Source organism: Moschus berezovskii, chromosome 2 (genome assembly GCF_049115385.1).
Source record: "Moschus berezovskii isolate FMDL1 chromosome 2, NW_MosBer_1.0, whole genome shotgun sequence".
Taxonomy (NCBI): domain Eukaryota; kingdom Metazoa; phylum Chordata; class Mammalia; order Artiodactyla; family Moschidae; genus Moschus; species Moschus berezovskii.
The window spans coordinates 65,929,140-65,954,592 of record NC_142461.1 but is presented as its reverse complement, the minus strand read 5'-3'; the positions used below and the strand labels follow the sequence as shown (position 1 = coordinate 65,954,592).

Sequence of the window (25,453 nt, the reverse complement as noted above, 5' to 3'; positions counted from 1 at the left end):
AGACAGTGAAGGACAGAGGAGACTGGCGTGCTGCAGTCCATGGGGTCACAAAGAGTCAGACACGATTTAGCGACTGAGCAACAACAAAGTGTATATATGTAAATGCTCCTTTCTCCATTCATGCCACACTCTCCTTCCCCTGCTACATCCCTAAGTCCATTCTCTACATCTGCATCTCCATTCCTTCCCTGTGAACAGGTTCATGAGTATATGCATTAATATACGATACTTGTTTTTTACTTTCTGACTTACCTCACTGTGTATAACAGGCTCTGGGTTCATCCACCTCACTACAATTGACCTACATTCTTTATACTATTCTTAAAAATACTGAGCTCCTAGCACACTGCTAAATAGGTAAATGAGAACTGTTCACCTTTTAAAGAGAACATAACCTTGGCAAATTAGTAAATTTATACAAAATTCCAATTTAACTGAAGTTGATAAGAATGACAAATTATAATCAATTATTTTAGATTATGCCTAAAATGTTAATTCCATTCTAATCTATTCCATCCTACTTTAAAAGTGTAATTATTTTTAAACTCATAAATGAACAAAATTTTATTCTAAAAATAGACCTTTGTAAAAATGAAATACCTAAATCTGGTCATTATAATAAAAAAGAAAAAGGTAACAGAAATTTGCTTTAAATATTTTCAAAAGTATAAGTTTTAAGATCATAAGCTATAACTTTATAGAATAGGCCCATGAGAGAATCAAAGAAACATGTGGAAATCTCCTAGCCTTTTTCTTCCAAATGTTTAGTTGTATAATTCAAATCAAAACACTATATTAGAAAAATCAGTTTATTCATCTTTCAGTGACACAAAACTTTTGAGAAAGAGATTTTCAATGTATTAACTTATGAAAGACTTTAAAGTCTTTGACCTCAGCCATTTTTTAGATAGATCAAAAAAATAAAATTTCATACATTAGATATTTAAGATAACACAGAAGGTGCAAGACAAATAATTAGCTAAATTAAGGTTTCCCTGATGGCTCAATGGTAAAGAATCTGCCTACCAATACAGGAGACATGGGTTCAATCCTTGGGAGGGGAAGATCCCCTGGAGAAAGAAAGGGTAACCCATTCCACTATTCTTGCCTGGGAAATCCCATGAACAGAAGAGCCTGGCAGGCAGGCTACCATCCATGGGGTCGATAGAGTCAGACATAGTTTAGTTTAAAGACTAAACAACAAATATTAGCTAAATCAGATGATTATGCAAATAATTCTCATACTGTAACTGCTTCACTGCAAGATGATATTAGCAGCTAGCCTTTCCTAAGAAAGAGTCATTGTCAATTCTAATAAGTAAATTCTTGCTGTTCACCCTGAGTGTATCACTCACTGACAAATCAACACCTACAATTCCACTGACCTGCCTTTATGACCTTCGATTTGGGGCAAATACACAAAATCATAATCTGGTTTCTCTGCTCAAGGAAGAAAACAAAACTCTCAGAGAACTAACTATTCTGGACAGTTGAGTTTTCCAACGGGTTTAATAGTTAACCATTTGGAAAAAATATTTCACGCCGTCCTTCCTGTTTGTAACAAGGAACATGGAATACCAATTCGATTTTTCTTGATACACAATCATCAGTGAGAATGTCAATCCTCACACAGTGTGTTGGAGATACTTCTCCATGGTGCTCTCACACTTCTGCACACCTTGTGAGCAGAGGCACTGGCTGCTCTCTCAAATATTCTTTTCAAGGATGTGTATAGAGCAAACAGTCCAGGAAGACAGATATTCTCCCCCTCCAGAATAGAGGGCAGGTGTGCTTCCTGTCTAGTATAACAAAAACAATGGCTCCCTCTGGGCTAAGGTTGGGTAGGCTCGCTATAGTTCTTTAAAAAATACTGCAATATTTGGATTACCTAAATTCAGGGTTCTACAGCTGTGGACTCATGGGACAAAAGGAAATGACACAGACAGGGAGCTCATGCTGTTGGCTGTGTTGATATACAGTCCTTTGTCTCAGAACCAGGAGTCCCATGTCTTCTGCCAGCATCCAGGAAACTATGACAGGCTGACTTGCTGGCTTCCAAGTTGGGTAAAATCTAAAGACTCTTCACAGTTCTTGACAGTAAGTGACAAGGATGGGATGCTGGCAGAAACATGGCTTTCTGGAACAGAAACAACAAGGGTCCCACGGGTTTAGGGTACACAAGAAGATTCCTGGGGATCCAGTAACAAAGGTTCTTCTCCAAGTGATGGGTGTGGGGGTGTTAGGGCTAATTAACCTCAGAGGACAAGCAGCAAAAGGTAGGACTGAAACAACTGCCCAGTGGACCTTTTGCTGTTGCTCACTGTCCCTCGGGTGGGAGGACAAAGGGATATTACTGAGGCAGTGAAGCACAAGCCCCTGACTCCAGATAAGAAGCAATGTGGCTGCAGCTCTTGAGTAGAGTCCTCAGAGCTGAAACAGATGTCATCAGTGAGGATGCAGAGCTTTTAGATAACTGAAAAATTCATTAAGCTGAGCCATGTTTAGTCACCAAGCCATATGAAACTAAAGATAAGTGGGGCTTCCCAGGTGGTGCTAGTGGTAAAGAACTTGCCTGCCAATACAGGAGACGTAAGAGAAACAGGTTAAATCCCTGGGTCGGGAAGATCCCCTAGAGGAGGGCATGGCAACCCACTCCAGTATTCTTGCCTGGAGAATCCCAAGGACAGAGAAGCCTGGTAGGACAGAGAAGCCTGTGTCCATGAGGTCACAGAGAGTTGGACACAACTGAAGCGACTTAGCACACACATACACATGCACGCTTACTGGCACAAAGCTCTTCTACCCCTTTGTAACCCTGATCCTGCCCTGTGCCTTCTACCCTGACACCTGCTTTTAGGAGAAGCATGAGGGGTGGCCTGAAGCCTCTCTGCTCCCAAAAGAGACTGAAGACCTGACGCACCCAAGCATACTGGAAAACTCCAAGGAAAGGAGGGACTCAAATATCTGTGGCTCTGTGGATACAGGCACCCACGTCACTGTCCTACTTGGCCCTGTGCAGGAGGAGGTACTCAGATTCAGCTAACGGAATCTGGACAAGATTCACAATGGGAGAGGGAAACTAACACAATGGAGCAGATGGGTGCTTCAGGCCAATTCAAAGTACTGCTGTTATTTCTACATCTGACTGTACAAATGATGCTTATATATCCTTAATACTTCCCCGTCCACAGGGCCAGAGGAGATTCTCCCCCATAAGGAAGAGCTATAGATAAGAAATGCTAGTGGGAGAAGCTCCCCTGCTGTGTGTCATCAGTGGGTGGGTCAAGACAACATGTAATTGCCCTACCCACTGATGTTCAAAGTTTTCAATATATAAAAGATGTCCTGTTGGCTGGCAAATCAGACACCTCAGTCTCCATGGTCCGGTCTATGCTGTTACCACACCTCTGCCAGCCAAATCCAGGGCCCTACTCAACAAGTAAAGTTTCCTGGGATTATGTGGGTGGATTCACAATGCCCAAGCCCTTTGGTGATCAAGGAACAACAGCTGCCTCCTCAGCCTCCCACCACTAAAGAGAAAGCCTAGCACCTTGCTACACTCTTTGGGTACTGGAGACAGTATACGCCTGGGGTGGCTCATCGGGGCCAGGCTGAGCTACAGTCCCCAGAATATACAAGGGATATTCTCTCCAGAATGTCAGAGGAAGAAGGGGGCAGTGACCATTTTGTAGATATAATTAAAGTCCATAATCAGCTGGTCTTAATCAAAAGGGAGATTTTCCTGGGTGGGCCTGACTTAATTAGTTACAAGCCCTTTAGGAGGACTTCCCTGGTGGCTCAGGCAGTAAAGAATCCGCCTGCAATGCAGAAGACCTGGGTTGGATCCATGAGTTGGGAAGATTTCCTGGAGGAGGGCATGGCAACCCATTCCAGTATTCTTGCCTGGAGAATCCCCATGACAGAGAAGCCTGGTGGCCTCTGGTCCATGGAGTCGCAAAGAGTTGGACACAACTGAGCAACTAAGCACAGCACAGGAGGACATAGGCATCCCTGAGCTCAGAGTCCAAACTACAGTGAGGCCTGCACTTGCTCTCCCTTCCCCTGGGTCCTCCCTCCTGACCGCTGCCTTGGTTGGTGTCTGTGGGGTCCAGTCTGCTCCTCATGGGCCCTTCCTGACTGCCGGCATCTGGATTTCCAACCTGCTTATCCAGTCCCCACCATGGAGTAAGTCAATTCAGTGTGTTTGTGTGTGTCTGTATTTGTCCCTACAAAATACAATGGTTCTGCTGCTTCTCCAGTTGAACCCTGATTGATACAATCCTCACACGGACACTCTACATGGTCTTTTAACCTACAAGGCAGCATCCTGAGAGGTGCCCAAATCAACTGGCTGAATCACAAGTGATCCAACAAGCTGCAATACACCTCTAACTTTGGTTCCCACAACCCAATGACCTCGTTGAGGTACCAGTCTCTGTGGCTGATGATTTTGCAAACTAGAGCCTCTAGCAAAGGGAGACAGCCTCCATTCAGAGGCACTCCTTTGCATTTTGGGTTCCTTACCTCCCTGACACAGCTACTGACTCAGCAGGACACTCTGTTCACCAAGGTTGCTCTAAATGCCTGGACTTAGTTCACAGATGGTTTCACTAAACTCAAACCCAGCAGTGTCCAGGGGCCTTGAATGGGACACACACATTTTTGCGGAGGTGGAGGGAGGGAATTAACCTCACCATTGAAGAAGAGAACAACTTGTACCTCAGGAGATACGGGTGGGAAGGACCATTCCTTAACGATCTTTCACCTTTCCAAACTGCCCAGGGCATTTCACATGAACTGCTGACAAGCTTCCCCAAAATTGGTATCAGTTCAGTTCAGTTCAGTTCAGTCGCTCAGTCATGTCCGACTCTCCGCGACCCCATGAATCACAGCACGCCAGGCCTCCCTGTCCATCACCAACTCCCGGAGTACACTCAAACTCATGTCCATCGAGTCGGTGATGCCATCCAGCCATCTCATTCTCCGCCGTCCCCTTCTCCTCCCACCCCCAACCTTTCCCAGCATCAGAGTCTTTTCCAGTGAGTCAACTCATCGCATGAGGTGGCCAAAGTATTGCAGTTTCAGCTTTAGCATCAGTCCCTCCAATGAACATCCAGGATTGATCTCCTTTAGAATTGGTATAAGCACTTCAAATTTAACTGACTCCTGAATTTGCCACCCCTGACAGATGGCTCTGACCCCAATGTGATCACTGTTACCAAGAAAACAAGTGTCTCAGAACATCTGTCCCAGCTCCTGTACTTCTCATACAAGACATCTGTCCACACCTCCAGACATCTCCACCCCAGTCCCACAGCCATTGCTCAGCATGTCATGTTACAGACAATGACACTCAGCGGGCAACCTAAACAAACAAGACAGACTGACTGCCAGCACTCAGGCAGTGCCTCCAAAAACAAGGCCTAAGTGCAATAACGTGAACCCAAGTGATACATTTGGGTTGAGCAGGTCAAGGGTCATACTGGAGGCCCTGACAACCTATGTGTTCCAAACCATGTGAGTCCCAGTGGCAAACTGCAAAGAAATTTTTTTCCAGGGATACCAAATGCACCTCCAGGCCTGTGACTGGTTGTATGCGTGAATGTGTGTGTGTGTGTGTGTGTGTGTGTGTGTGTACACAGGCACACCACTTGCCTCTCTCCCAGAAAACAGGTCTAAGAACACACATGAGTAGATCTCAGATGACCAGCAATTAGATTAGAGGTAGCAATCTCTCCAAAACAGTCCTAGGGAACTCAGGAAAACTTCTAGGAGGGTTAACTATCTTAAGTAGACCCTATGGGCAGTTTCCCCCACAGTGAGCCATCCAATCAGAAAGGGTGGTTTGAAATCCATCCCCAGCTTACACTAAAGCGATAAGTAACACCACCTCGTCCTGCAGGTTAGCAAGGGTTCACTCACTGGCCAGTGTGGCTATGGGTGGCAGACTCTAAACTCCTGCCTTTTGCCCAGGGTGGAGTCTGTGCCAAGACTAACACAAGCTGTTGCACCTAGATTGACGTCTTGCACCCAGAGGGAAGGTCAATACAGAAACTTAAAGAGAAAGGGCCCTAGTTTTATAAGGCCCATGGGTGGTTTCTGGGATTTGCTCAGGACCCTAGTGGTATGGTGGAGGTCGATACTGCAGGTTGCCCTAGTCCTGCAGCTTGGAGTCTTACTGATAGTAATCCTAATGAAATGCTGTGTGAGATGAACAGAATTGATTTAGTCCCAGCCTATCAGTAGATTAACCAGACTGGCTGAGAGAGTGGCAAACTCAGAGGAAAATTCACTGGAATATGCTATAGAAATGAGGAGTGGCTCTTGCCATGCATGCTTAGTCACTTCAATCACATGACTCTTTGTGACCCCATGGACTGTAGGCACTAGGCTCCTGTGTCCATGGGATTCTCCAGGCAAGAATACTGGAGTGGGTTGCCCCTTCTCCAGGGGATCTTCCCGATCCAGGGATCAAACCCTCATTTCTTACATCTTCTGCACTGGCAAGCGGGTTCTTTACCACTAGTGCCACCTGCGAGTGGCTCTGAGCCAGAGACAATTTTCCATGAGTCTGAGTTTCTGCATATCTTACTGAGCAAAAGCACTGGCGGCCTTTGTTCTCAACTATCTTTTCTCAGGATATCTATATAGTCTATGGCCTTGGAAGATAGTGTCTGCCCCCAGCATACGGATGGTGTGTTACTCTGCATACCCACCTCCCATTCTCTGGGCGATCTGGTTGCGACATCTGTCACCCCATTGATCGCCAGGGTTGATTCGGCTGATCTGGCTGGCTAGGCGGGTGTCCCCTTCCTCCCTCACCGCTCCATGTGCGTCCCTCCCAAAGCTGCGCGCTCGGTCGAAGAGGACGACCATCCCCGCTAGAGGAGGACCGGTCTTCGGTCAAGGGTATACGAGTAGCTGCGCTCCCCTGCTAGAACCTCCAAACAAGCTCTCAATCTATTCTAAAGAAGACTTTAGAACAGGGGTTCCTAACACTGTACAGGTGGAGAAGGAAACGGCAACCCACTCCAGTGTTCTTGCCTGGAGAATTCCAGGGACGGGGGAGCCTGGTGGGCTGCCGTCTATGGGGTCACACAGAGTCAGACACGACTGAAGCGACTTACCAGCAGCAGCAGCAGCAACACTGTACAGGAGTCAGTGATCAAAACCATCCCCAAGAAAAAGAAATGCAAAAAGGCAAAATGACTGTCTGAAGAGGCCATACAAATAGCTTAGAAGAGAAGTGAAAGGCAAAGGAGAAAAGGAAATTTCTATGTTCAACTGAATGCAGAGTTCCAAAGAATTGCAAGGAGAGATAAGAAAGCCTTCCTCAGTGACCAATGCAAACAGAGGAAAACAATAGAATGGGAAAGACTAGAGATCTCTTCAAGCAAATAAGAGCTACCAAGGGAACATTTCATGCAAAGATGGGCACAATAAAGGACAGAAATGGTATGGACCTAACAGAAGCAAAAGATATTAAGAAGAGGTAGCAAGAATACACAGAAGAACAACACAAAAAAAAGATCTTAATGATCCAGATAACCACGATGGTGTGATCACTTACCTAGAGCTAGACATCCTGGAATGCAAAGTCAAGTGGGCCTTAGGAAGCATCATTACCAACGAACTTAGTGGAGGTGATGGATTTTCAGTTGAGCAATTTCAAATCCTAAAAGATGATGCTATGAAAGTGCTACACTCAATATGCCAGCATATTTGGAAAACTCAGCAGTGGCCACAGGACTGGAAAAGGTCAGTTTTCATTCCAATACCAAAGAAAGGCAACGCTAAATCAACTATTGCAAAATTGCACTCATCTCACACACTAGAAAAGATATGCTCAAAATTCTCCAAGCTAGGCTTCAACAGTACATAAACTGAGAACTTCCAGATTTAGAAAAGGCAGAGGAACCAAAGATCAAATCGCCAACATCTGTTCAATCATCGGAAAAGTGAGAGAGTTCCAGAAAAACATCTACTTCTGCTTTATTGACTATGCCAAAGCCTTTGATTGTGTAGCTCACAATAAACTGTGGAAAATTCTGAAAGAGATGGGAATACCAGATCACCTTACCTGCCTCCTGAGAAATCTGTATGCAGGTCAAGAAGCAACAGTAAGAACCAGACTTGGAACAATGGACTGGTTCCAAATTGGAAAAGGAGTACGTCAAGGCTGTATATTGTCACCTTACATATTTAATTTATATGCAGAGTACATCATGAGAAATGCTGAGCTGGAAGAAGCACAAGCTCGAATCAAGATTGCCAGGAGAAATATTAATAACCTCAGATATGCAGATGACACCACCCTTTTGGCAGAAAGCAAAGAGGAACTAAACAACCTCTTGATGAAAGTGAAAGAGGAGAGTGAAATATCTGGCTTAAAACTCAGCATTCAAAAAACGAAGATCATGGCATCAGTCCCATCATTTCATGGCAAATAGATGGGGAAACAATGGAAACAGTGGCTGACTTTATTTTCCTGGGCTCCAAAATCACTGCAGACGATGTCCACAGCCATGAAATTAAAAGACACTTGCTCCTTGGAAGAAAAGCTATGACCAACCTAGACAGCATATTAAAAAGCAGAGACATTACTTTATCAACAAAGGTCCGTCTAGTCAAAGCTATGGTTTTTCCAGTAGTCATGTATGGATGTGAGAGTTGGACCATAAAGAAGGCTGAGCGCCAAAGAACTGATGCTTTTGAACTGTGGTGTTGGAGAAGACTCTTGAGAGTCCCTTGGACTGCAAGGAGACCCAACCAATCAATCCTAAATGAAATCAGTCCTGGGTATTCACTGGAAAGACTGATGATGCAGGTCAGGAAGCAACAGTTAGAACTGGACATGGAACAACAGACTGGTTCCAAATAGGAAAAGGAGTACGTCAAGGCTGTATATTGTCACCCTGCTTATTTAACTTATATGCAGAGTACATCATGAGGAACTCTGGGCTGGGAGAAGCACAAGCTGGAATCAAGATTGCTGGGAGAAATATCAATAACCTCAGATATGCAGATGACAGCACCCTTATGGCAGAAAGTGAAGAGGAACTACAGAGCCTCTTGATGAAAGTGAAAGAGGAGAGTGAAAAAGCTGGCTTGAAGCTCAACATTCAGAAAACAAAGATCATGGCATCTGGTCCCATCACTTCATGGGAAATAGATGGGGAAACAGTGGAAACAATGTCAGCCTTTATTTTGGGGGGCTCCAAAATCACTGCAGATGGTGACTGCAGCCATGAAATTAAAAGACACTCCTTGGAAAGAAAGTTATGACCAACCTAGATAGCATATTAAAAACCAGAGACATTACTTTGCCAACCAAGGTCCGTCTAGTCAAGGCTATGGTTTTTCCTGTGGTCATGTATGGATGTGAGAGTTGGACTGTGAAGAAGGCTGAGCGCCGAAGAATTGATGCTTTTGAACTGTGGTGCTGGAGAAGACTCTTGAGAGTCCCTTGGACTGCAAGGAGATCCAACCAGTCCATTCTAAAGGAGATCAGTCCTGGGTGTTCATTGGAAGGACTGACGCTAAAGCTGAAACTCCAGTACTTTGGCCACCTCATGCGAAGAGTTGAATTACTGGAAAAGACTCTGATGCTGGGAGGGATTGGGGGCAGGAGGAGACGGGGACGACAGAGAATGAGATGGCTGGATGGCATCACCGACTCGATGGACATGAGTTTGAGTGAACTCCGGGAGTTGGTGATGGACAGGGAGGCCTGGCGTGCTGTGATTCATGAGGTCGCAAAGAGTTGGACACAACTGAGCGACTGAACTGACTGACTGACTGAAGCTCTAATACTTTGGCCGTCTGATGTAAAGAACTGACTCACTGGAAAAGACCTTGAAGCTCGGAAAGACTGAAGGCAGGAAGAGAAGGGGGCAACAGAGGATGAGATGGTTGGATGGCATCACCGACTCAACAGACATGAGTTTTAGCAAGCTCTGGAAGTTGGTGATGGACCGGGAAGCCTGGCGTGCTGCAGTCCATGGGGTCGCAAAGAGTTGGACATGACTGAGTGACTGAACTGAATAGAAATGAAAGATTTTGCATTCACCCCTCAGTTAAAATAGCAGAGGTCAGATCCACTGAATACATTTCTCTTCTTTTCTTCATATCCCTTTGATCACACTCAACTTCTTAGAAGCACTGAACAGAGCTGAAGAGCCTGCTCATCCTTGTCTGCCTCTGGGACACGCTCTCTCCAGCTGTATATTACTGCACTGCTCCTTTCCTAGATCTTCTCCAGGCTCCTCTCCTCTCTGAGACCTTGAAATGTTACTGCTCCTCTGACCACTCTCTCAAATACATTTCCAGATCTAAGTTCAAAACTCGGACATCAGTGGGCTACTTAACTTCTCTAGTTAGATATCACCCCAGGCATTTAACACATCCCAAACTGAACCTGGCAGTTAAATCTGACCCCAACCCCTAATCCTAATTTCCCCATCTCAGTCTACTACACTGAGTTACTCAAGCCATCAGCAGAGGATTCCTCCTTCCCTACTCTTTAGTTAACCTAGCAAATCTTCTCAGCTCTTTCCCCAAAACGTATCTTGAATTTCCCCATTTCTCTCCACTTCCATTACACTAGTCTAAGCCTCCACTCTCACTGTCTCTACTGAAATAATGGAAACTGGTCTTGGTCCCAATACCAGTCCAATTCTCTCAATCCATGTGACATATAGCAGCAGGAGTGATCTCCTTAATATGTAAATCTGAATATCTCTCCCCTGCTTAAAATTTTTCACAGGCTCCCCAGAGCCCGTAAAGGAAAGAAGTTAGCTCATCATTATGACCAGCTGGTCCCTGCAAGGTTTGGCCCTAGACACCATCTCCCCCTATGCCACTGCTCAACAATTACACTGGCCTTCCTTAAGTTCTTCCAATACATCCAGCTTTCTGGATTATTCCAGAAACTAGAGAACAGGTTTTTTAGGTGAATGTTGTTGTGGGTGTTACTGTGTCCTCCCTAAAAAGATAAGCTGACATCCTTACCTACCCTATACCTCAGAATGTGACCTTATTTGTAAATGCAGTTGCTGAAGATGTAACTCATTAAGGTGAGGTCATACTGGGGTAGGCTGGGCCTCATATCAAATACAACTAGCATCTTTATGAAAGTAGAGGGCCTTGTAAAAACAAGCACACAAGAAGACCACCATGTGAAGATGGGGACTGAAGTGATGCCTCTATGAGCCAAGGAACGCTTGGGGCTACCAGAAGATAAGAGAGAGATAAGGAACAGATTCTCTCTCACAATCCTCACAAGGAATCAGGCTTGCTCACTGATTTTGGACTTCTGGCCCCCAGAACTATGGGACAATAAATATCTGTTGTTTCAAGTCTCCCAGCTTATGATACTTTGCTATAGCAACCCTAAGAGACTAACACAAATGCCAAATTGCAAAGACATATATAGAAGTGAAAGGTGTTCTTACAGAGGGAGGCAGTGGATAAAGGGGCATTAGTGACAGTTTTAACATTTATCTGCTTAAACTAAAACTTTCATTTTTGAAAGTAACCTAATTATTAAAATATGAACAACAGGTGTTCCCTGGTGGCCTCGGAGTTAGGAATCAGCACTTGCACTGCAGGGGGAACGATTTGGATCCTTGGTCCAGGGAACTAAGATCCTCCATGCTGCATGGTGCAGTCCAAAATGCATATGAACTATAGTTACAGTGAAGCCTCACTACACAGAAATGTCATGATTTATAGGAAATATATATACATTTGGTCCTCATCCACAGTTCCTGCTCACGGTTTCCAAATCTCTTAGAATTTCCTGAACCTGGAATGGAATTTGGTCTCTCATCCTCAGTTTCTGAAAACCACTCCAGGGAAGGTGACTTTTGGGGCCCACACAAAGGTGGGGGCTGGTGGTCAGGAGAACTAACTTTCAGTCACACCCCGTGCTGGAAGTTGAATCGATCACCACTGGCCAGTGATTTAGTCAATCATAACTATGTAATGAAGCCTCCATAAACAACTCCAAAGAACAGCTTTTTGGACCTTTTTCAGATCTCTTCCACGTTGGGGAACCAGAACACTTCCACATGCCCCCATGCTCAGCTTCATCAACCATGATGGCAGAAGTCCCTTTGTACGACCTCAACCCATGTATCTCGTCTGGCTATTGATGTGTATCCTTTAATATCCTTTTGTAATAAATTAGTAATCTAGGGAGTAAATAGGTTTTCCTGAGTTCTGTGAGCTCTTCTAACAAGCTAATTAAAACGCAACAGGGAGTTGTGGGAACCTCTGACTTACAGCCAGTTGATCAGAAGTATGGGCTGCAACCTAGACTTGCAGCTAGCATCCTGAATGGGAGGGGTCAATACAACCTCCAGTCTGTAGCTAGTCAAAAGCACAGATAACTTGTGTGACTGGCCTCTGAAGTGGAGGGCAGACCTGTGCAACTGAACCCTTTGTCTATGGAATCTGATTCTATCTCGGCAGGTAGTGTCAGAACTGAGTTGAATTTTTGGATACCCTCCTAGCACGAAGAACTGCTTGTTGATGTGGGGAAGCCTCCATATATGTACACTGGAATTGAGTCTAGGAACCCACTTCAACCAGCAACCCCCCCAAAAAAAATCTCTATTACTACACCAATCCGTATTAAATGGCACTGCAAACAGTTCCTGAAAAACTACAATGGAGTCAATGAAGAAAAGTCACAGATTCCTCAATCTCAACTCTATGCTCTTATAACAAGGACTAGGGCAAGTTATCTCTAATTTTGTTATGAATATGCTTCAAGGTTTTTGCTTTAACAAACTGCATTAAGGATGATAATAAGAGCTACTCAGAATGTGCTAAATGCTTTACAAATATCATTCAGTACAGTTCAGTCGCTCAGTCGTGTCTGACTCTTTGCGACCCCATGAACCACAGCACACCAGGCCTCCCTGTCCATCACCAATTCCCGGAGACCACCCAAACCCATGTCCATTGTGTCGGTGATGCCATCCAACCATCTCATCCTCTGTCGTCCCCTTCCACTCCTGCCCTCAATCTTTCCCAGCATTAGGGTCTTTTCCAATGAGTCAGCTATTAGCATCAGGTGGCCAAAATATTGGAGTTTCAGCTTCAACATCAGGCCTTCCAATGAACACTCAGGACTGATCTTTAGGATGGCTGATTGGATCTCCTTGCAGTCCAACGGACTCTCAAGAGTCTTCTCCAACACCACGGTGCAAAAGCATCAATTCTTCGGTGTTCAGCTTTCTTTATAGTCCAACTTCACATCCATACATGACTATTGGAAAAACCACAGCCTTGACTAGACGGACCTTTGCTGGCAAAGTAATGCCTCTGCTTTTTAATATGCTGTCTAGGTTGGTCATAACTTTCCTTCCAAGGAGCAAGTGTCTTTTAATTTCATGGCTGCAATCAGCATCTGCAGTGATTTTGGAGCCCCCAAAAATAAAGTCAGTCATTGTTTCCATTGTTTCCCTATCTATTTCCATGAAGTGATGAGACCAAATGCCATGATCTTAGTTTTCTGAATGTTGAGAGCTTTAAGCCAACTTTTTCACTCTCCTCTTTCACTTTCATCAAGAGGCTTTTTAGTTCTTTTTCACTTTCTGCCATAAGGGTGGTGTCATCTGCATAACTAAGGTTATTGATATTTCTCCCAGCAATCTTGATTCCAGCTTGTGCTTCTTCCAGCCCAGCGTTCCTCATAAGGTACTCTGCATATAAGTTAAATAAGCAGGGTGACAATATACAGCCTTGACGTACTCCTTTTCCTATTTGGAACCAGTCTGTTGTTCCATGTACAGTTCTAACTGCTGCTTCCTGACCTGCATACAGGTTTCTCAAGAGGTAGGTCAGGTGGTCTGGTATTCCCATCTCTTGAAGAATTTTCCACAGTTTATTGGGATCCACACAATCAAAGGCTTTGGCATAGTCAATAAAGCAGAAATAAATGTTTTTCTGGAACCCTCTTGCTTTTTCGATAATCCAGCAGATGTTGGCAATTTGATCTCTGGTTCCTCTGCCTTTTCTAAAACCAGCTTGAACATCTGGAAGTTCACGGTTCACATATTGCTGAAGCCTGGCTTGGAGAATTTTGAACATGACTTTACTAGCGTGAAATGAGTGCAATTGTGCGGTACTTTGAGCATTCTTTGGCATTGCCTTTCTTTGGGATTGGGATGAGGACTGACCTTTTCCAGTCCTGTGGCCACTGCTGAGTTTTCCAAATTTGCTGGCATGTTGAGTGCAGCACTTCCACAGCATCATCTTTTAAGATTTGAAATAGCTCAACTCAAATTCCATCACCTCCACTAGCTTTGTTCATAGTGATGCTTCCTAAGGCCCACAGGACTTCACATTCTAGGATGTCCGGCTCTAGGTGAGTGGGAGTGATCACACGTTAATGATTATCTAGGTCATGAAGATCTTTTTTGTACAGTTCTGTGTATTCTTGCCACCTCTTCTTAATATCTTCTGCTTCTGTTAGGTCCATACCATTTCTGTCCTTTATTGAGCCTATCTTTGCATGAAATGTTCCCTTGGTATCTCTAATATTCTTGAAGAGATCTCTAGTCTTTCCCATTCTATTGTTTTCCTCTATTTCTTTGCACTGACCGCTGAGGAAGGCTTTCTTATCTCTCCTTGCTATTCTTTGGAACTCTGCATTTAAATGGGTATATCTTTCCTTTTCTCCTTTGCCTTTGGCTTCTCTTTTTTCACAGCTATTTGTAAGGCCTCCTCAGACAGCCATTTTGCTTTTTCACATTTCTTTTTCTTGAGGATGGTCTTGCTCCCTGTCTCCTGTACAATGTCACTAATAATCCTCAATTACCTATCAGTAAAGCAGGTGCAACTACCCCCATTTTGCAGATGAGGAAACAAAGGATATGTGAGTCTAGAATAACGCAGATAATTCAGTAGCAGAGACAAGACACATGCCTTGACTTCCATCAAGAGCTACCTATACACAAATAATGTATTTGGCAGACTCTACTCAAGAACAATCAGTGTCACTGCAGCAACATTTCCAGTACTGTTACACATAATCAGAAAATACTGTCATATGCTAAGTCACTTTAGTTGTGTCCGACTATGTGTGACCCTATGGACTAAGGGACCCTTCAGACTCCAGGCTCCTCTAGAGCCTGGGATTCCTCTGGAATCTTACCAGGGATTCTCCAGGCAAGAATACTGGAGTGGGTTGCCATGCCCTCCTCTAGGGGATCTTCCCGACCCAGGGATCAAACCCACATCTCTTACTTCTACCTGCATTGACAGGTGAGTTCTTTACCACTAGGGCCACCTGGGAAGCCCGAAAATACTGTTAAGTTAAATTCAAAACTTACTTTTTTGTATCACCCATCCCAGGAAGGATGCTTTTTTAAATAAATTGTTTCTAAGTTAGTATTTTAAAATGTACATTATATTAAGCTCTAGCTAAAGTTGGCTTTGGCCTTACTGAAACTCACTTTTTGGGCTTCCCAGGTGGTGCTAGTGGTAAAGAACCCACCTGCAATGTGGGAGATGCAGGTTTGATCCCTGGGTCAAGAAGATCCCCTGGAAGAGGAAATGACAACCCACTCCAATATTCTTGCCTTAAGAATCCATGGACAGAGGAGTCTGGTGGGCTACAGTCCATAGGGTTGCACGGAGTCGGACATGACTAAAGACATTTAGAATAGCACAGCACAAACTCATTTTTAATGGCAAACCACTTGGCTTGTATTTGACCACTTGGTTTCTTTTTTTTAATTGAAGAAGTTCCTATAGAATACTATATAAGTTACAAATGAACAACATTTTTTAAAGGTTATACTCCACTTATTACAAAATATTGGCTATATTCCCCTACCACTTGGCTTCTTAAGAAGAAAATAATCCTGCTATTGAATTTGGGAGGTTGTAAGCTTCAACCACATGAAACAACTTTCAAACTGCCAAAGAGAACTAATGCTCTTCTGAAAAGAATGGAGAACACTGAGTTTTTATTCAACTTTAAAAGCCACAGCTTCTGGTCCGCTGTGAAGACTGGGAAGGGCGGAATTCTCCACAGGCGGCCGCGGTGAAGGTGGGGGCGCTCCCTCGCTGCGCATGCTCGTGGGGAGCCGGATTCCGGGTCCGGAAAATAGAATTTTTTAAAAAATAAAATAAAAGCCACTACTTAGGTTACGAATTCAGAATCTAGTCTAATCACGGAGAAACTAATGATGAATTTTAAGTGGTACTATTTTTCATCTCTGTGTCTAGGAAGATGGAGTAGATATATCTTTCCCCATATGTCCTGATAAAAAACAACTAAAAATCCTGGGCATTATCTATTAAACAAATGTAAGAGGGTCAGAAAGGTGAAGGGAGGGCAGCAGTTTAGCTAGGGACCTACAGACATAAGGAACAACATGGCGGAGAGGTCCCTGGGTTGTCATATATCTCAGACACAGAGCTGAAGAAGTCAGCCACCCAGAATCACAAACAGGTGCAGGAAAAGGAAAAGAAAAAAAAAAAAAAAGGTTGAACAAGTCTCTATCTAGCCAAAGGACCAGGAAAGGGGCAGCCTAGCCAAAAATGAAAACTTTTAGACAAAGGAGCCCTCTAATCCAGCCAGAAATCACATAAGAAACTGCTGCCCCACCCCCACTAGCAAAGGTAGAGCTGGAATCTAGACTTCCACCCTCCCCAGGCCTTAATGAGGATGTGAGAGTTGGACTGTGAAGAAAGCTGAGCGCCGAAGAATTGATGCTTTTGAACTGTGGTGCTGGAGAAGACTCTTGAGAGTCCCTTGGACTGCAAGGAGATCCAACCAGTCCATTCTAAAGGAGATCAGTCCTGGGTGTTCATTGGAAGGACTGACGCTAAAGCTGAAACTCCAATACTTTGGCCACCTCATGCGAAGAGTTGACTCACTGGAAAAGACTCTGATGCTGGGAGGGATTGGGGGCAGGAGGAGAAGGGGACAACAGAGAATGAGATGGCTGGATGGCATCACCGACTCGATGGACAGGAGTTTGAGTGAACTCCGGGAGTTGGTGATGGACAGGGAGGCCTGGCGTGCTGTGATTCATGGGGTCGCAAAGAGTCGGACATAACTGAGTGACTGAACTGAACTGAACCCCCCGCCAGGGTCACATTAGAGAAGGCAGAGTAGGGAGCTGGACAATCACCAGCTTGATTCCTCTGCATCCTGGGGTCAGTAAAGAGCTTGGACTCCCACCTCCACAGTAATAAAAGGCCCTCCCCTTCCCCACGGGGGCGCTGTGGAGAGTTAAGCTAAGCTACTAAGTGACACTGCTGCTCCAGCAAACATTTTGTTTGGTTGTGTAGCCCCACAAGGACCTTAAACTGAAACTTGCCCCCCTCATGGAAGTATGTGCCCTAGATAACAGCCGTGAATCACAAAGAAATACAAGCTCCTGATAAGACTTCCCCAACAGCCCTTGTGATCACCAGTTTCCCCTGCCTCCAGGGCCTGCCCTTTGACACACTCCTTAGATAAAACCCCCACAGAGCTTACTAGAACCCTGAACAGTTTGGTTTGAACTGATCAATCCAGTGTTAGCCTGGGAATCCCAGGGGTTCCACCCATAGACCATGTGTTCCAGGTCCTACAGCTCACTCTCTCCCTGTACTCAGTCTTGACCTCCTCCCCATGTGGGTCCTCAAGTAGTGCCATGTACTTCCTTCAGGACAGGTGAATAATAAACCTCTATTTCAGCTTCTCTGTGGTCCTCCGTTGACCACAGCTCGCCATCCAGCAACCTGTGCTCCACTTCACAAATGTTACTATAACAAAGCAGCTAGTGTCACAGGGGGCCTGGTGAAGAGTCAGGAAGCTTTCATCTCAGGAACCTAGAAAAAATAAAAGCAAAACAACCCAAAATAGGCAGAAGGAAAGAAATAATAGAGAACAGAAATCAATAAAGTTGAAAACAGAGAGACAATAAAGAGAAAATCAATGGAAAAAGGGCTAGTTCTTCAGAAAGATCAAAAAATTGACAAATCTTGTGCAAGACTGGCCAAAAATAGAAGATCTAAATGATCAACATCAGAAATGAAACAAGAAATATTCGCTAAGACTCTGTACATGTCATAAGGGAATACTATGAACAAATCTATATACACACATTTCACAACTTAGATTAAAGGGGCCAATTTCTTGAAAAACACCAACTACCACCATTAATCCAATAAGAAATAGATAATCTGAGTGGAACTTTTAATGAAACTGTTAAGGAAAATCCATAATTTTGATACTCCCAAAAGAGAAATCTCTAGTCCCAGAAGGTTTGACTCAAGAATTCTATATATTCTCTTCTAGAGAACAGAAGAGGAGGGAACATTTCCTAATTCATTTTATGAAGTTAAGTTACAGGATAACCAACCAAAGACATTATAAAAATGAAAGCCACAGACCAATATTCCCTACAAATCCAATGGCAAGTATATATCCACTCTCATCACTCTTATTCAATATAGTTATGGTTCTAGAACACAGTGCTGAAAGTTCTAGACATAGACAAGTTTATTCTAAAATTTATAAGGAATGAGAAAAGAACTAAAATAACTAAACAATTCTGAAAAAGGAGAATAAAGTAGAAAGAATTAGTTTACCCAATTTCAAGATTTATTATACAGCTACAATAATCAGGACTGTGTAGTATTGGTGGAGGAACAGATGCACAGATCAACAGAACACAGGACCCAGAAAAGACCACATAAATATGCCCAAGAGGTTACAGACAAAGGTGCAAAAAGCAATTAATTAAAGGAAAGATATCTTTTCAAAAAATGGTGCTGGAACAATTAGACATCCAAGGTAGGGGAGGGGAGGAGAACCTCAATCTAAATCTTATACTTTATACAAAAATTAACTCAAAATCAATTATGTGAATTTTAAAATGCAAAACTATAAAACTTACCAAAAAAGAGAAAATTCTCAAAATCTAGGGCTAGGTCATGATTTATTAGACATGACACCAAAAGTGTAATCCATAAAAGAAAAAATTGGAAAAACTGGATTTCAACAGAAATAAATTTTATGCTTTGTGAAAGACTGTTAAGAAGATGAAAAAACAAACTATTGTAAACCATATATCCAACAAAGGAATAGTATCTGGAATATATTAAGAACTCCCAAAATTCAACATTAAAAAAAATCCAATTTAAACATAAGCAAAAGACACAGAAAATTCAGAGAAGAGATTATACACGTGGCACAAAGAAACACACGAAAAGATGCACAACATCATTAATAATTAGGGAATGCAAACCTAAAATCACAATGAGATACCACTACACACTTATAAGAATGCCTAAAATAAATAATAGTAATAACACCAAATTCTGGCAAGGATGTGGAGAAACTGTATCTCTCCTTTATTACTGGTAGGAATGTAAAATGGTACAGACACAATGGCAATTTCTTATAAAACCAAACATGGAATAGCCACATGGCCCAGAGCTGCACTCCTGGGCTTTCATTCCAGAAAAAATGAAAATATTCACAGAAAAATCTGTACGTGAGTGACAAGCTTCAGCTTTATTGGTAACAATTAAAATGTAGAAACAGTGCAGATGTCCTTCAACAGGTGAATGGTTAAACAAACTGGTTCATCCATATGATGGAATACATTCAGCAATAAGAATTAATTACTGGTACACACAACAATCTGGATGAATCACTAGAGAATTATGTTGAGTAAAGAAGCCAATCCCAAAAGGTTACAAACTACATGGTTTCACTTATATAACATTCTTGAAATGACAAAATTATAGAAATAGAACAAATTCCTGGTTGCCCGGAGCAGAGGAAGAGTAAGGACAGGAGGGAAGTGGTTGTGGCTATCACAGGGCAATAAAAGGACAATGATGAAAATGTTCTGTATCTTCAACCTATTATTGTCAATGTACTATTTGTGGTATGTACAAGAGCTGTGCAAGCTGTTACCATCAGGACAAAACAGGTAAAGAGTACAAGGGATAACAGCACAGAGGGACTTCCCTGACTGTCCAGTGGTTAAGAAACTCCACGCTTCCACTGCAGGGGGCACAGGTTTAAACTCTGGTCGAGGAGCTAAGATTCCACATGCCTTGTGGCCAAAAAAATGAAAAACATAAAACAGAAGCAATATTATAACAAAAGCAATACAGATTTTTTAAATGGTCCACATCCAAAAAAAAAATTTAAAAATAAGCAAACAAAACTGCATTATCTCACTAAGAGTCAGACACAACTAAGCATCTTCACTTTCACTTTTATGCATTGGAGAAGGAAATGGCAAGCTACTCCAGTGTTCTTGCCTAGAGAATCCCAGGGACGGGGGAGCCTGGTGGGCTGCCGTCTGTGGGGTCACACAGAGTCAGACACGACTGAAGCAACTTAGCAGCAGCAGCATTATCTCCAAAGGAATTATCAGTCAAATCATTTGTCATCAAATTTTAATATTTCTATTTTTTGTTGTTGTTGACAGGCAATAGGAAAGCGCACTAGAAAATTCATCTCTAACAACCTAGTTTCAAAGCATTTACCAAGAGCTTGTCACGTGCAACTAGGAGCTAGGGAAACAGGCAAAGGGAGGAAGATTTAGAAGAGAGTTTATACTTCTTCCAGTGAAGTTGAACAGGAACTACAGTACTGAACTTATCTTTGTAAAGCACTTCATTATGCCTGCCCACATTCGTAAGTATTTCTAAACAGAACACAGGTAGCACCTCACCAGTGCATGACCAACTTATAAGTAACTTTCCTTACTTCTTAACTCCCAGCCAGTGAAGGTCACTTCCTACCAGGAATACCCACAACTCTACCCAGGCCCTGGTATTCGTGTCTCAACTAAGCCCAAACCACCCCCGCACCCCATGTTGGCTGGGCAAAAACAGGACAGGGGAAAGGTGAGACTCATACGCTCATGTGTCTTACACACATGCCCATTCTTCTTTCACCCAATTTCTACAAATATTAACACCCAAAGGAAGAAAAGAATGGCAAAGGTGAAGGGCTGGTTAAGATCTCTGGTAACAAAAAAAAAAAAAAAAAGATCTCTGGTAACCAGGCCTCTTACCAGTTTTTTTTATTAGAAAAGGAAAAGAGACAAAAGAGGAGAAAAGGCAGGGGGGTGGGGGGTGGATGGGAGAAGAAAAGCTATGGTACATTTTCACCTCAGCTGTCAGTTCCCCTCACCTTCACAAAATAAAGGCCACAACTCTATCCAGCTCTCCCCACTCCTATCCCAGCAGCAGTTCCCAAGTGCCTTTGAACCCAAGTGCCCCTAAACTCAAGTTCCCTTACCAAGTTTATGGTTAATCTCTCTATCCAAAATTTTATTCCCTTTTTTATCCCCTCTGACCTCAACTGGATGCTGAGCAGTAAACAACCAGAGTCAGATAACTACAATCGCTATTACTGATAACATCTTTCTAAAATTGCTACTATAGGTGTCATCATTAATGAACAAACTCAGGTTGTTTCTCCAGGACAACATGAGATAACAGACCCCCAAGCCATGGACTTCCTGGCCAGAGAACGGTAAACCAGAGCACACTGACTCCCGAAACTAGAAACTACAATTTTAAAGTGTCACAAAAATGATTAACCCTAGTCTCTTATGCCAAGAAACCAGAAAATAAATACAAAATGAATATAATTCATCATTTGTGAATACACTAACCCTTGCCTTCTAGTAAAGCTTTACCATAAAGCTTTTGGTAATGATTTTCACGTTTTAATGACTAGGTTACTCTTAGAAATTAGAGATTTAGTTTACACCAAGAAACATAATATTAAACTACTATTCACACCCACTGGGCAAGAACTCCTTTCACCAGTTAATATAACTGGCTTGGCTGGCTTTACACTGACACCCAGCAAGTGAAGCCTGTGAGTAGCCAAAACTGGCAAGACAAGGATGTGGGGGGAAACTGCAGTAATGATAATGGCCCCTCCACTAACTCGAAGGGTCAATCAGGCTGACAAGTCAGCTCATCAGGTTCTCATCTTCCCTTAACACTTCAAGTGTTCTATTTCCAAGACTGAAGGCAGAACAGAGATGACACAGCCCTTGCACCAGAGTTCATCTACTTTACTCTAGCTCATAGTTTCACATTTAGTTCTAATAAACTTGGTTGGTTTCTAAGTTCACGGCTAATCAGAAGGAAAATGTTTCATAGAAAGAAAATCCCTCCGTTCATTCACCCACCATTTAAGGGCCAGGTACTTGGAGATGGAGCACCAACTGATACTCAGTGATCCCTATCCTCCCTGACTTAGGTAGGGCAGGGGCTCAGACAGTAGAGGAGTAAATTAAAATAAAATGATTGTAAATAAAATAATTACAAAAAATAATTATCAACTGTGATAGTTGCTAACAAGAATATGAACAAAGCTAACAACCTTGTCCTTTCTTGTGATATGAAGACCCTTCCAGTAGTGTCAAAACGTAGAATCAAAAAATTCTGGGCTTCCCTGGTGGGTCAGTGGTAAAGAATCCACCTGCCAGTGCAGGAGGCATGGTTCCCTGGTGCGGGAAGATGCCACAGAGCAACTAAGCCCGTGCACCACAACTATTGAGCCCATGTTCTAGAGCCCGGGAGCTGAAACTCCTGAGCCCATGTACCAAAACTACAGAAGCCTACACATGCCCTGGAGCGTGTGCTCCACAACAAGGGAAGCCACTGCAATGAGCTCTTACATCACAACTAGAGAGTAGCACCTGCTAGCCACAACAGAGAAAAACCTGCCTGACAGCAATGACTCAGCATAGCCAAAAAAATTATTTTTTAAAATTCATATCATCTATTGACTCCAAATATACTCTAAAATTTACTTTTAAAAATTAAATACCAGCTGCTGACTTGTTACCCTCTCTTCATGTTAAAAGCTGAATGACATTCCAATTCCCTAGAGCAGAGATGGTAACAGGGCATAAAGCAGCATTTGCATAGGTGGAGGTCACTGAAAAGTGAGGGAAGGAAGCACAAAGTAAGCATGCCTTCAGCTATTTCGAAACTTGGCCTAGGCTGGATCCCCTAACAAGGAAAAACATTCTTCCTTCTCAAGATCACATAGCAGCAGGTTCCCTGGGATCTGCAATCACTACTAGTTCTGAAGCAGGAGGCAGATGCCACAGCTCCCCTCACACCCACCCCCGCCAGGGTAAAGCAATTGAAGATTCTCTGTGGACCAGAACTCCACCGTGGAGAATAGCAGGACAATTGAGATAGGAGGCTGTTCCCTGCCCAGACAACATATTTCCCATTCTTGAAGTCAGGAGACTCCTCAGCTACATATGTGCAAAAGGGTTCCGTGGAGGTCAAAAGGGGAGAGATGATAAGAGATGTTCTACCCTTAGGCCTTTTCGGTAGAATCTATCTTGGCTAAGAGACACATGCACACACGTGGGAGGATCCTGAGATGTATCAAACATGGACTCTGAACCAGGCAATTCAAAATGACTGGCCAACAGAAACTTGGAAGAAATGCCCCATAAAAGTAATTCAAATTACCACGAAGGCACAACTCAGGGACTCTCTCTCAGTCCACCTGTGTCTCTATCCACATATAATGTACTCTTTTTCCTCTTAATAAATATTCCACTTGCTTCACTACTTTCTGACTTTGTGGAAATTCTTTCCTGCAAAGCTGAAGGGCCAGGGCCCTTGTCACTGACCACTGGTCTAGTGGCTAGGATTTGGGGCTCTTACCACAGCAACCCTGCCTCAATCTCTGGTTAAGGAACTGAAGCCCCACTTCAAGCCGCTGCAGACTCAGGCTCCCTGAGATCAGTTCCATACTTCAGTCACTTTAAGCAACCTGGGCACAAAACCACCAAGTGGAAGGTCAGTTTTTTCAAGAAAAGTAGCATATATTCCAAAGAAGCAACCAAAAAATCAACCCCACTTAAGCTGGAGATTATCAAGTTAGTTTAAAACACTAGCTTTGCTTTCGGCAATGTTTAACTTCAGTCAAAATTCAATCACACTAGCCAACCTTGGAGGAATAAAAAGAAAATTCCATTTTCAGAGGTACCTAATCTTTTCAAATGTGCCAAACACAACACAAACACAATAATTTGTTAACCCATGTCTCCTGAGGCTCCTGCTCTGCAGGCAGAATCATCACCACTGAGCCACCAGGGAAGCACAAAACCTACCTACTAGAAAATATATTGATCCACACAGGGAATAATCTGAATTTCATCAAGGAAGCTGTAAGCACCAAATGATGGAGGCAAAAGCGAATCCAAGTTTCATATGGGACTAAGGGCAAAAAGACAGTTCTGAATTGTCAATTTGGAAGAAACTCACATCTCTTATAATTCAAATGTAATTTTCCCCAAAGTTAGCCCCAAAATTTGTTAATTTGTTTGACTTTGCTTTCTCAAACAAAATTACACATAGGATGAAGACTCGAGAGATGTACTCCCTGCTATTGCATCTCCACTTTTCCCCTTTTTATAAAGCCTGACCTCCATTAAGTTAGTAAGTTATATCTGAAAGCATCTACCTGGCCTTTAAACACCTACAGCTATAAATTAATGTGGGAAGGAGCTGGAGGTTGATCTGCAGTCCACTCCTCCTTACAAATTAGGAATTGGAGAGGAATGGTCGCTCTTTATCAAAAGATCTCTGGAGACTTATTTTCCATCAATTCCCTCCTTTCACCTAGCTCCTCTGTAACCGCAGCCAGAAAATTCTCCCTTTGGTCTCTTAGGTATCACGTTCAAACTCCCCCACCCACCTTTCTCCCATGGAGAATATTAGCCTCTGCAACAACTTTGCAAAACTGCCCTAGTCTCCTTATCCTCTGCTCCAAAGCCTCTTAACTTTCCATTTCATTCAGAATAAAATTCAAGGTTCTGCATCATCCAGCCAGCCTGCCACCTCCTTAACCTTCCAGCCTCATCTCCTATCTTCCCCTCACTCCCTGCTCATACATTTACACTCATTTTCTGCCTGGAATGCTTCCTCTTGAGGGGCTTTCTCAAAAGTTACCTTCCCTTAATCCTTCACCCTACGGTCTGGAGCAGTGCAAGTAACCTGACAAGACTTCAGTACACACTAGTGAACAAAGGAAAGTCACAACAGATGTCTGCTGAGCAGCTAATCCGGGCCGAGTCTGTTAACGTGAAAGTGTTCCTCGCTCAGTTGTGTCCTGCTCTTTGTGACCCCATGGTCTCTAGCCCCTCCAGGCTCCTCTGCGCATGGGATTCTCCAGACAAGAATACTGGAAGTTGTTGCCATGCCCTCCTCCTGGGGATCTCCCCGACCCAGGGATCCAACCTGGGTCTCCCACACTGGAGAGAATCTGCTGGGCAGATTCTTTACCGTCTGAGCCACCAGGGAGGTCAAGCCAACCAAGACACTGTCCCTGACTTGAGTGCACCAGACGGATTGCTGCTGCTGCTAAGTCACTTCAGTCGTGTCCGACTCTGTGTGACCCCATAGAAGGAAGCCCACCACGCTC

General features: G+C 43.4%; 1 protein-coding gene across 7 annotated transcripts in view; it reads right to left on the bottom strand.

The window, feature by feature from the left end:
* C2H2orf76 (chromosome 2 C2orf76 homolog) overlaps positions 1 to 25,453 on the bottom strand; it is a 115,853-nt gene that overhangs the window by 64,742 nt on the left and 25,658 nt on the right. The gene's annotated exons all lie outside the window — the stretch shown is intronic.